General features: G+C 36.0%; 2 long non-coding RNA genes across 2 annotated transcripts in view; one reads left to right on the forward strand and one right to left on the reverse strand.

Annotated features, from left to right (window-relative positions):
- The window catches only part of LOC119871429, a 35,002-nt gene extending 25,648 nt beyond the window's left edge, over window positions 1–9,354 (forward strand). Inside the window, exon 3 of the long non-coding RNA XR_005357704.1 lies at window positions 9,174–9,354. This is a non-coding gene — a long non-coding RNA (uncharacterized LOC119871429). The remainder of the gene's footprint in view (window positions 1–9,173) is intronic.
- LOC111095422 overlaps window positions 1–12,798 on the reverse strand; it is a 46,954-nt gene that overhangs the window by 2,013 nt on the left and 32,143 nt on the right. Inside the window, exon 3 of the long non-coding RNA XR_005357703.1 lies at window positions 3,206–3,377. This is a non-coding gene — a long non-coding RNA (uncharacterized LOC111095422). The remainder of the gene's footprint in view (window positions 1–3,205; window positions 3,378–12,798) is intronic.

Genomic DNA, 12,798 nt, shown 5'->3' on the forward strand with positions numbered 1-12,798 from the left:
CTATCAACTAAAATAATGGATTCAATGAAAAAAAATTAATGAATAGTTTATTTCCAAGAAATAAAATATGCAAATTTTATTGAAAGAAAAATAATTCAGAAGTAAAATATGGTAGGGATTTAATGGATTGATCTTGTGAAATATCAAAAAGTTGATGAATGTTTGCATCATTTTATTCAATGAATGATTAGGCCCCATTATGGTAAAAGAGAAAAGACATAACAACTGCCTTCAGGAAACTTAAAATCCACTGGAGCCAAGCTGTAAACAAGACACATGTTTTTTTCTGGGAACACCATATCTAATATTCCTTTACATAACAATAATTCAAAAAAAAAACAATAATTCATTGCTTATGCATGGAAAATGAAGTTTGATGGTCTTTTTTTTTTTTAAGTATGCTCTACTCCCAGTGTGAAGCTCAACTTGGGGCTTGAGCTCCTGACTCTGAGATCAGGACCTGAGTTGAGATCCAGAGCTGGATGCTTAAGTGACTGAGTCACCCAAGCACCCTAAAGTCTTGTATTCAATGATAAAGTGGATGGGAAAGTACATATCCCAGGAAGTTTTCATGAACCCTTATTTCTATTTTTATGATATCTGCCGAAGAACCACCACAATGTTGGTTTGGGGGCTATTGCATGATACACAAACTATGGAAATCAAAACCACCCAAAAAACAAAAGAAGATTTTTCAAACCAAACCAATAGAAGGAGACTCATTTAAGAATCTTATGCTGATGATATAATCTTTGTGGTACCTCTAACTAAATGAGCTTTCTTTCAACTGTGGTATGGGCACAAAATAGCTTGACTTTAATATACTTATAAGTTTCAATTCATTTGTTATTTCATTGCTTCATTTTGTAGGCTTTTACTGAGTATTAAAGGCCAGGGAGCAGGACATCCAGGTGGCTCAGGTGGTTAAGGGTCTGATTCTTGATCTCAGGGCTGTGAGATCGAGCCCCATGCAGGGCTCACTGCTCAGTGTAGAGTCTGCTTGAGATTCTCTCTCTTCCTCTCCCCTGCATCCCCCAACCCCACGCATGTGCATGCACTCACTCTCTCTTTAAATATATAAATACATACATACATACATACATACATACATAATAGCCAGGAACTGTTGTGGACAGTGTTGACTTAATGATGAATGAGACAAAAATCCTCATTCCAGGAGCTCCTATTCTAGTACATTTAGAGCCATATCTCTCTTCCCATACCACTTGTACATACATTCCGTGTCTGTTTTCTGTATTTCTGCATCTATGTAGCTTGTCCATAATGGTCACTTATTTGTATTCCCAAGGATTCTGAATATGCATGGGTCCTCAAAGCCATCATCAACTCTTTCCTAATTCTGGCTTAACTATCTCAGTTTTTATTTGTCATCTCTCCATGGGTAATCTCTTGCCTTCAATGGAGAACATTTTAAAAGGGCTAAGATTTTTTTTTTTATTATTTTCTTTTCTTCCTATTTCAAAGCCACTTTTTCATGATATATACAAATGAGTTTCTTTCAAAAAGTATGACCATGATTATATTCAATATAAGTCTCCTTGACTCTGACTCCCACTCAGATTACAGGGCACTTTCACCTCCTGTTTTACACATCCTGCCAGTGTTTGAAGCTCTACCGTGTATATTGCTTTTTTTTTTCTATTCTGGAAAAAGAATAGAGATACTAAAAAATTGAGTAAATACCTGAGATGTGTCAAACAAATACATTGTCAAAAGAGGTTTTCAAAATTAAATATAATTTATGTGAGCTATTGAGAGGACTGCAAAAAATTTAATTGAGTTTTTCTTATGCAGAGTAGAGATGATAAGAAGAAATGTTTTCCCAAACCCATCTCCTATATAATTAGGAATACCTTGAAAAGTAGACATGCTCATTCTCTAGAATAAGGGACACTGAACAACTCTCATTCTTCAGCGTAGAAATTTATTTTTTTATTGAAATAAAACACTGACATACAAGACCTTAAGTACGAAAGAGGGAACTTTTGAAGGACATTATTCAAATCATAGTGAATAGGACTTAGAATTTAGTTGCAATTTTCAAAGGCTTTTCATCAGGGGAGCAAATCTGACCAAAACATCACTCCTGATTATATGTTACAGTCCCTATCCCTATCATCATCCACTCTTGAGTTATTTCACAACCCTAATGCCTCAAGTTCCCCAGACAAGAGGCTAAAGCTCAAAATGAGAATGAGGGACATGATTCAGTCACCAGTAGGTCTCTGACTTTGACTTCCTTTTTCATTTCTCATAGTCACTGAGTCCTCCAGAAATGCTTGCATATCTCTTTTACAATGCATCTCCCATTGACGTACCTTTTGATTTGCTTCCAAGTAGCCATAAAGCACCTGTATGTGAAATCTTTAAAAACATTTGTAGGGGGATCCCTGGGTGGCGCAGTGGTTTAGCGCCTGCCTTTGGCCCAGGGCGCGATCCTGGAGACCCGGGATCGAATCCCACGTCGGGCTCCCGGTGCATGGAGCCTGCTTCTCCCTCTGCCTGTGTCTCTGCCTCTCTCTCTCTCTCTGTGACTATCATAAAATAAATAAAAATTTAAAAAAATTTAAAAAAAAAAAAAAAAAAAAAAGAACATTTGTAGGGCAGCCTCGGTGGCCCAGTGGTTTAGTGCCGTCTTTAGCCCCGGGGTGTGATCCTGGAGACCCAAGATCGAGTCTCACGTTGGGCTCCCTGCATGGAGCCTGCTTCTCCCTCTGCCTGTGTTTCTGCCTCTCTCTCTCTCTCTCTCTCTCTGTCTGTCATGAATAAATAAATAAAATCTTAAAAAAAAATTTTAACTGCATTCTCAGAAGAATGATTGTTACTAATAGAGGATAAATGGATCTGTTGAAAATGGTATTATTTTAATGAATTTTTAACATGGGAAATCAGGCAGCAATAATGCTATAAGAAAAGCAAAATGCTGCTTAAGCAATGTTAATCTAGGACATAATGCTATAAATGGAAAGAGTGAAGCCTAAAAGCATGTTTCCAATGCTTTTCTATGTACTGTCCTATTTACATGAGTACACAGAAAAGCTTGTCAGTGTTTATAAAGATACACAGTTGTAGTGGCCAGATTCAGGGCTGGCCCCCAGTGATTCTCACCTCTTGATACTATGGGTACCAGTGCTGAGCAGGCCCAACCTGTGATACAAGTGAGAGATTGAGGAAATTACTATACCTTTTGCTTTTCCTTCTTCAGACATTTTCTCTTGGTGTAACCAACTGCCATGTCATGAGAATCCTCAGGTAGCCTTTGGAGAGATCTGTATGACAAGGAATAGAATCCTCTTCCAACTTGCTGGGCATGTGAACAGATCTTCTTAAAAAGGATCCTCCAGCCACAGTCAAGCCTGCAGATGACAGCAGTTCTGGCTAACATCTTAGCCATAACCTAATGGGAGGTCCTGAGCCAGAACCACCCAGATAAGCCACTCCTAAATACTTATGCACAGAGGAAATAATACACTATTATTAGCTATTATTTTAAGCTTATAGGTTTTAGAATATTTGGTTATTCAGCAATAGCTAACTAGTATAAGCAGACTTATTAAAGAAGTCGCTGTAACTTTTAAGACTCTAACTTTCAACCTACTCCATTATAGATCTAAAATATATTTAAAATAGAATTTTTTTTTTCCTGACAGAATTTAACTACTTTATATGAGGTTATAACCATGAAAATACTCTATGGCAGACATATTTAAATATATCTTGCTCCTGATCTTTTTTATTTTTAACTATGCCAGCAGTCAACATAATGAGTCTTATTAGTGCAGAGTTATGAAAACTTGGTCTTAGAAATAGTTTTACAGCTTTTGATTTTAAAATACCATGAATATGTAATTCAGATGGTGTTAAATTAAAACATATCTCTTAATTCTACTATTCCCAACTTATTTAATTTTAATAAGGTATCCTTAAAATAAAAAAATATGAACCATGAATATATAGGTATAATTTATCTAAAAACACATTGATATGTATGACTAGTTTTCAACCTGCTATGCTTAATCAATTTTTTTTAAAGATTTTATTTATTTATTCATGAGAGAAACACACACACACACAGAGGCAGAGACACAGGTAGAGGGAGAAGCAGGCTCCATGCAGGAAGCCCAACATGGGACTCAATCTCAGGTCTCCAGGATCACACCCTGGACTGAAGGCAGCACTAAACCGCTGTCCCTGCTTAATCTATTTTTTAAATCCTTTTGCAAATGGTAACTAAGATGCATGGCATTCAAAGGTAAGAATCAATCTTTTTCTAAATTAGAATGATAGGCTGATATTATAGTTCATTTCTCCCTTAGCCTTTATACAGGAAAATAAATGTATCCTCATCCATCCTCCTTGCAATTGTTCTCTTTTATTCTTATTGATTTATTCAAATAAGCTGCTATATTCTTTCTCCCAATATACACCTCACTGGCATTATCTCTTCCCAAAGAATTTAACATATCCCTTGTAAAAGTATTATATTTAATGCCTTGTTAGGACAAATGTATATTTTAAGAATTTTGAGGACCAGTGTTTCTGAGATACAGGTGGTCACTGGAGTGAAATGTGAATCTTATCAAGAAGAAACTCAAACTCTGAAGCCTAACATAGGCAGATATTGAAATTATTTCTCTTGATCAGAAGTAATAGCTCTCACTTAGAAGCGCATTTCTCAACAAGTACTAATATTAAAAGCTGTCATTTCTTAGGTCGTTAAGAAAGATTCAACATTTTCCACAGAAATAAATGGTTGTATGTCTCCCAGATTACTTGTCAATATTAGAAATGGAGAATAATAGCATCATTTTCTTCATCTAACTTCTTAACTATTGAAAAACCATCCCAAGTCTTCTCTCAATGAGACGGTATACTGAAGATACTCAGTGCTCCTGCAGTAAAAAACAACAGGATGTTTTTTCCTGTTCACTCATTTCTGGATATTTTTCCTGTGATGCTCAAGATATTTAATTTTAACTACAATTAGGGGTAAATCAAATTGACTTGATTTTGCTACTCACCGGCTACCTTGGATATATTTCTTATTTATGTTATAGTCCATACAGTGCCATGTCTTTCTTTTAACATCTGTCCAGGAGAGAAGTGAATGTCTCCCAAGACTTACTCAGAAAAGTAAGGGCATGATTATCAATGCTGAACTGCCTTATTTTTTCTTTTTAATTTTCAATTTTTTAGTTAAATTCAATTTAATTAATAGCATATTATTAGTGTCTGAGGTAGAATTTAATGATTCATCAGTTACACATAACACCCAGTGCTCATTTTATCAATTGACTTCTTTTAATGCCCATCACTCAGTTATCCCATCCTTCCCAGCCTTCCAGCAACCCTCACTTTGTTTCCTATAGTTAAGAGTCCCTTATAGTTTGTCTTCCTCTCTGTTTTCCTCTTATTTTATTTTCCCTTCCCTTCCCCCATGTTCATCTGTTTTGTTTCTTAAATTCTACATATGAGTGAAATCATATATTTGTCTTTCTCTGTCTTATTTCACTTACCATAATACCCTCTAGTTCCAACCACGGCATTACAAATAGCAAGATTTCATTTTTTGATGGCTAATATTCCACTGGGTACATCTACTACATTTTCTTTATTCATTCATCTGTCGATGAACATCTGGGCTCTTTTCATAGTTTGCCCATGGTGGGCATTGGTGCTATAAATATTGGGGTCCTTGTGTCCCTTCTAATCACTATGTTTGTATCCTTTGTTAAATACCTAGTAGTGCAATTGCTGAGCCATAGGGTCACTCTATTTTTAAATTTTTAAGGAACCTCCATGTGGTTTTCCAGTGGTTGCACCAGTTTGCATTCCCATCAATAGTATAAGAGGGTTTCCCTTTCTCCACATCCTTGCCAACATCTGTTGTTTCCTGAGTTGCTAATTTTATAAACTCCCTTATTTTATTCAGAGAAAATAAATATTCTTAGAAAGAAAACATTGCTGCCACCAAAGCCCAGTGATATTGTCCTACTCAAAGTTATGTGAGTTATTCATTTACTCAGAATAATGTACTCTAAACTAAAATATATATATATTTTTAATATTTTATTTATTTATTCATGAGAGACACAGAGCGAGAGAGAGAGAGGCAGAGATACAGGCAGAGGGAGAAGCAGGCTCCATACAAGGAGCCTGATGTGGGACTCGATCCCGGGTCTCCAGGATCACGCCCTGGGCTGAAGGCAATGCTAAACCACTGAGCCACCCAGGCTGTCCATAACTAAAATATTTTTTTAATGTGATTTCACTTTTCCTTTCCTTCTTCTCAAGGTACAATAATCAGTCATATCTCTTAGAGGTAATGTAGGTGTTGTTATTGTTCCCATTTTGTAGATGAGAACACTTAGGCTCCAAGTGATTAAGAAATACAAGCACAGGAAATTCTTAGATAAAGAAGAATTTCATCTAAGTGTGTTGAGTGCAGTTGTAGGTGATGAGAATTATGCTCAGATTTGAGATCATTGTACTTTTCTAACATTAAAAAGACATCTACTTCTCAGTTTAAGGCAGAATGATGCTCTGGTTTCCTTACTTAAGTCATAGTCAGTGTCTCCTGGCACATACCAGTAGCCTTGGGTGTGACATGGGGTCACTGAACAGCAAAGTGCAAGAAGGAGGGGGATAGATGCCAGGTGGAGATACTGACAGGACTTTGGAGAAGGGGCAATGCTGGCACAGTGGCCAAATACAGAGCCCTTTCAGCATATTTCTACAAGATCTTTGTTCCAGGACATTGAATAAAGTGAAAAGTTTGACATCTCACGCTAATGCAGCTGGAGATTAAAAATTGTGGAGTGGAGGCATTAAGACCATCATGACCACATCTGTACATAGGTACTGGAGTGTTTGTAATCTGTGTTACATGCAAGCTCTAAGGTGTTGGAGATAAAGCTAAATAGAGAGTAATACAGGATTCAGATGGATAAGCTATACATTTGTTTAACTTATGTGGACAAGTTTTTTAATTTATTACCCACTATCACTTTCCTCAGCACAACTGTATTAATTATATTCTTTATCTCTGTTTTGGGCAGAACTAATATTAAAATTGTTCATATGAATAACACTTTGGTATATTGTAGAAATAATATTCATTTTGGTCTTTAAGTTCTTTTTAAAATTATCTTCATGAGAAATTTATGAATTCTTATTTTCAGAATTTAATTCCTCAAAGATGAATTTAAGTTCCCTTTTAAAAGTCAGATAATGATAGCTAAGCAAATTTGTTTTTGTTTTTATTAAAACATTTCTTCTTAAATCCAATAAGAGATTAAAATCAAATGTACTTTCAGTGGGTTCTATTTTGTTTTATCTTAAACATCTTAAGGTTTTCATTATTCCCAAGCAGTTAAAGATTAAATAGGGTGAACTAGACACAAAAATAACTAAATACAAGATCATACTGGCTTAAACACAAAAATGTTCATTTGGACAGTATCTTCACTTTCTATAGATTTTTCTCATGGAAGAAGCCTAAAACATCTTACAGAGATTAATATACTTGAGATTAAACTTACAATATACTCTATTCACTTTTGCATTTCTTAAAAGGCAAGATATGATCTAAATTTATTTTGAGATTTTTAATATTTAAAAGTCTATTAATAATATTCAGCAGGACAATGGAATATGCGCTGAGATGTCTTCTCGAATCAGCAGGAAAAGAAATCCAATCTAATATTGGGCAAGAATATTGAATTATGGATCCCAATATAGTCTGGATTTTTTTAAGATTCCATATCCACTTATTGAATAAATAAAAACAATGGGTGAGCTTCTGTGTCAGGTCAGAAAGATTCCATACATTCCAGACCTTATGAATTATGCAATCTAAGAAGCAGGAGAGACATTAAACAAATTAATTACATTTGGACAAATGAAAGCATTTATCAGAAAAAAAAAATGAACTATAACCACAAGGGCCAGAGAACTGTTCCTTGAGGAAGTGCTTGTAGATGAGCCCTTAAAGGTGAGGAGGAGTCACATGTGTGTGATGGAGAAAGTACAAATTAAGATCCAGAGCAGCCACTAGCTTTTGATATTCCATTAGAAGGCCAGGCTGATATGTGAGGCTACTGAGATAAGGAAGAGGGGAAAGGGAACTGAAACACCACTGGAATTATCGACAATAAGAAAGTCAAAGGAGGAACACCTTAAGGTGAAGGAGGCCTTGGTCAAAACTGACTATAAAGAGAGATGAAGGGAGATGTACACAAGTAGGTGACCACTCCTTTTGGTGGCTTGGACATCATCTGAAATGTCACCTCAGCATCTGTGACTTACCATTGATTGAGTGGTAGGTAGCAAAAAAAGCAATGAAGAGAAATACACACCACTTTTTAAATTTTTAAAAAGATTTTATTTATTTTAGAGAGGGAGAGAGCACGAGAAGGAGGAGGGGCACAGGGAGAGGGAATACCAAGCAGACTCTGCGCTGAGTGCAGAGCCTAACTGGGGCTTGATTCCACAATCCTGAGATCGTGACCTGAGCCCAAATCAAGAGTCAGACACTTAACTGACTGAGCCACCAAGGTACCCCAAAATATACACCACTCTTAAGAAGTTTAGCTATGAGAAGATAAAAAAAAAGCCATTGAAAGAAAATAAGGGTAGTAGGAAGCTTTTGTTGTTTTATTTTGTACTGTTCTGAGAATGTGGTGCTACCATAGTTTCCTGTACAACATGATGAGGTCCACAGTAAGGAAAATAATGTGAACATGGTAGTAAAAGTGAAAGTGAATAACTTTCATGAATAACTTAATTATAAATAGAAGTACTGACTATGAAACTTAAGCAGAATTATGAGGGTGATCACCTCCCAATATTGTAATGTCACATAAAATCTAGAATATTTTCCATAGCACTTAAATCTTCAAAGCTAACTCCATTATTCAGGTGTACTTTAATGGTTCACAGCATAATGCCTGATTATTTTCTCTGCTTTCACCCAAGAAATGTAAAGATACTTAATAAAATCAAGTAGAAACTAACTCTCTTTAAGAAAGGAGGCTTTGTCTAGCCTGTAATTGTGTCAGATTAAATGGGTTAATAACTTCTGTTTTAGCTTGAATATAAACTCTGGATTTGGGTGTTGAGAGAGACTAACTTTCTAGACTTGCCTCCAACAGACTAGAAGTTTTTTAGACTGCTTACTTAACAAATGGGTGGACTGAAAAACAAGAACATACTCAGACTTTTGAATGAAATGTATGCCAAGATTGTTCATGTCAATCACCATGGATATAAAGACTAATTTGAAGTTAATCAAGGAGTCTCTTTTATCACTGAGACCTACGATTGCCCAATTGCTCAAAGGTCAGTATTGTTTATGTGTTGGATTAAATGATTTTCTTTCATTAATTGCTTACCATTTCATTAAACACTTAGTAACCGCTGTTTTATGAATTAAGATAATTTCATGACAGCACTGCATTAGTCCATCAGATTTATAATTTTCCATGATCATGATTCTTTCTTTTAGAATTCTGTTTTCAAAATCAGATATTGTAGCAATAAAAGAACTGGTAGAGTTGATGATTTCTAATATTAGAATTATTTGATTCAATTCAAATAGGAATTCTAAGTATAACAAAGATGAAAATTAATGGCTAATAATAAAAGTGGACAATTTAATAAATGATTAGAAAGACTGAATAGGGATCCCTGGGTGGCGCAGCGGTTTGGCGCCTGCCTTTGGCCCAGGGCGCGATCCTGGAGACCTGGGATCGAATCCCACATCGGGCTCCCTGCATGGAGCCTGCTTCTCCCTCTGCCTGTGTCTCTGCCCCTCTCTCTCTCTCTCTGTGACCATCATAAATAAATAAAAATTTAAAAAAAAAAAAAAAAAGAAAGACTGAATAGCTGAGGTCAATAAAAATAAAATAAGATTCCTCCACTTTGTTTTTTTTTTTTTTTTTTTTTTAACAACCAAGTAAATTCCCGATGGATTGAAACTTCTAAAACTAAAAATAAACCTAGTGTTTTGGCTTTAGTTCCAATATGTAAAAAGCTAGGAAGTTGTTATTCTCATGCTTACAATAAGAAAAGGTTGGACAAAAGTAAATTTGCAACCTTTCTAGGATTCAACTGAAGTCAACGGCAGACTGATGCTCCTGGCACATCCAGATACAGAAGTCCAGATCTGGCTGTTTGGATCAGTCGCCTGAAATCATAACCTGGTAGGAGTAAACAATGACCTTTTCAATTAATTGCTGGAGACTGTGAGTTTGAGTGAGAGTCATGATATGTGAGCCCTTAGGGGAGCCCTCCTCTCACAAATTCTTCACATTAAAGACCCGAGAACATGTCCTCCCAGCTCTGACTGGGTTGATCAATCTTTGTAAAAGAAGCCCAGAGCATTTCCACCTAACACTCAAAAGGGTGTGTCATATGGGAGAGAGGAGAGAAAGGATTTTGCCTGAGCTCAATTCAGAGACTTTATCTTAGCTGGGAGAAGGCAGTTCCTCCTTGATAATATTTCAACAAAGGATAGGGCTCTAAGCAAATAAATTGGAGGAGTGCCTTGGTGGTGCAGTAGTTGTTAAGTGTGGGACTCTTGGTTTTGGCTCAGGTTGTGAACCCAGGGTGGTGAGATGGAGCCCTGTTTTGGGCTCCCTGCTGAGGGCAGAGTGGTGAAGTTTCTCTTTGTCTCTCTCTGTTCTGCCCCACCTCATATGCATACTCTCTCTCTCACTCAAATAAATAAATAAACCTTAAAAAAAATAGATTGGAAATGCCACAGCCAGGAAGGGCAGTAGAAGGCAAGGAAAAAAAGCTATATGTCTAAAAAAGGGAAAGAATCCCTTGTGAAGTGCACAGCACAGAAACAGTCCCACTAAATGGCTGAGACAATCAGAAGATTATAGAGTGCTCCCCCTTTCTCCATTCTACAACCAAACCAGTAGGGATCCAGGATAACAATAATGAGTTACAGTTGAAAGAACAGCAAGATGAAGACTTTCTTTGGGGAAAAAAGAAAAAAGTATTTAGATAAGCTGAAAGTCAAGAGTCCAGATGAAAACAAAAGCTCTAGAGAAATATGAAGCCTCAGAATCACAGCTACGGCAAACATTAAACCTGGGCCAACTGCTAGTCAGATTAACATAATACTCACACTGAGGACTGTTTACCAAGTTCGTTATTTGATACATGTCTGGCTTTCAAAGAGCAGAGTGACAAAACTTGACAAAAGGCAAGAAAAAACACACCATGAGGAGATATAGCCAACACGAAAATCAGACACGCATTTTGGGCTTAGCACACAGGGAATTTAAAATAACCATGAATAACATGTTAGAGATCTGATTGAAAAGGGAGACAACATACAAGGGCAGATGGGTAATATAAGCAGAGATGGAAGTTCTAAGGAAGAATCAAAATGATATCTTAGAAATAAAAAATAAGGGCAGTAACATAAATGAAAACCTTTGGCTGACTTGACATAACCAAAGAGTTAGTGAACTTGAACATGGGTCAATAGACATTGCCCACAAGCAGAAATGTAAAGAGAAGGAAGAATGTACACAGTTAACAGCAGCAACAAACCCCCAAACATAACAGCACATCCAACAACTGTGGAATACTATTAAAAGGCATAATTTCTCTATAAATTGGAATAGAGGAAGGAGGGATAATGAACAAAGCAGAAAAAATATTTGAAGTAACAATGGCAGAGAACTTTCTAAAATTAATTTTGGACACCAAATCACCCAACCAGGAGCCTCAGAGAATATCGAGCAGAATGGACACCAATGAAGACACAGCAAATCATATACTACTCAAAATATAGTGAACCAAAGAAAAAGAAAATGGACAATTTAATAAATGATTAGAAAGACTGAATAGCTGAGGTCAATAAAAATAAAATAAGATTCCTCCACTTTGTTTTTTTTTTTTTTAACAACCAAGTAAATTCCCGATGGATTAAAACTTCTAAAACTAAAAATAAATCTAGTGTTTTGGCTTTAGTTCCAATATGTAAAAAGCTAGGAAGTTGTTATTCTCATGCCTCAGAGAATACCGAGCAGAATGGACACCAATGAAGACACAGCAAATCATATACTACTCAAAATATAGTGAACCAAAGAAAAAGAAAATGTTAAAGGACATTAGGAGTGTGAGAACATTTTCCCTATGGAAGAACCAAGACAGAAATGGTGCAGAATTCTCACTGAAAACAATGCAAACTAGAAGACAGTAGAGCAACACCTTTCCAGGACTAAAAAGAATGAAAAACCCCCACAACTCCATCAACTTAGGATTCTATACTAATAAATATATGTTTAACATAGAGATGGTATAATGACATGTTAAGACATACAAAATCTGAAATAAATTATCACCAGGAGTGGTCCATCAGGCAGAAAGAAGATGATACCTGTTAAAAATATGTATCTATATAAAGGAAAGAAGAAGACAGGAAATGATCTACATTTGGGTAAAAAATTTTTTTGCTTGCATTATTTTCAATGGTCATAACATTTCTGTAAAAATTACAAAGCAAACTGTGAAGACTATGAGTGACCACCATGGAAGTTATATTTTCAATTAGTAACTTCTAAACAAGGGCCACATTATAAGAATTTCTATTACCTGATTTCTTCTTTCTCATGTAAGCGTCATTCTTTTCTGATTTTTAGAACTACTTTGTTTAATCATTTTTCATATATGTTGTATTTTAGGTAATATATTGTAGCAACTCTAGGTATTTCCTTCCCAACCCCCACCCACCAGCCCTCACCAAATTTGTTATAG

Source organism: Canis lupus, chromosome 4 (assembly GCF_011100685.1).
Source record: "Canis lupus familiaris isolate Mischka breed German Shepherd chromosome 4, alternate assembly UU_Cfam_GSD_1.0, whole genome shotgun sequence".
Classification (NCBI taxonomy): domain Eukaryota; kingdom Metazoa; phylum Chordata; class Mammalia; order Carnivora; family Canidae; genus Canis; species Canis lupus.